Raw genomic sequence first — 673 nt, 5'->3', positions numbered from 1 at the left:
AATAGTAAACCTTATTATCTAATTAAATAGTTAGACTAAAATCTAGACTAGGCAAAAAAGATATTAAAGTAGCTAACTCTTACTTATTAAGGATGTTAACCCTAATAACATTAGATTATAACTCTTAAATAAGCTCTTCTTATTTTAAGAAATAAGTCTTTTAAGTAATCATTATGTCTTAAGCCTTTTAAAGAGACTTAATCTGCTGATCTAAACTTGTAGCCTTAGTAATAATATAAGAGCAAGCAGCCTTTAAATAAGTCTGCTTTGACTCTAACTTTTAGAAATTATCCTTTAAATAGTTTTTATTATAAGGAACACCTTTTGCTATATAATATAAACACTTTAAGGAATGTGAAGAAAAAAGGCACACTGCCTTATTATGAGTACACACTAAACATAGCATAGCAACATAATAACCCCAAAGGGCTATCTTCTCAGAAAGAGCCTGACGCCGAACACCAGAGGAAGGTTTGCTAATATAATGAACAGGTAGAGACATCACAAAAAGAGAAATTGCAAAACCCTGAGAAATTGAAAGACGTACTCTTAGCTTGTGGGACCAAGCTAGTGAGAGGAGGGGATAGTGTTACAGCACGTGAACACGCCAAGCACCGACAGGCACTACAGAGCTGCCTGGCACTCTGCGAAGGAACATAAAAAGGCAAAGATT

The sequence above is a fragment of the Endocarpon pusillum genome, assembly GCF_000464535.1.
Source record: "Endocarpon pusillum Z07020 unplaced genomic scaffold scaffold3361, whole genome shotgun sequence".
Classification (NCBI taxonomy): Eukaryota; Fungi; Ascomycota; class Eurotiomycetes; order Verrucariales; family Verrucariaceae; genus Endocarpon; species Endocarpon pusillum.
Note: the sequence above shows the minus strand (reverse complement) of the source record.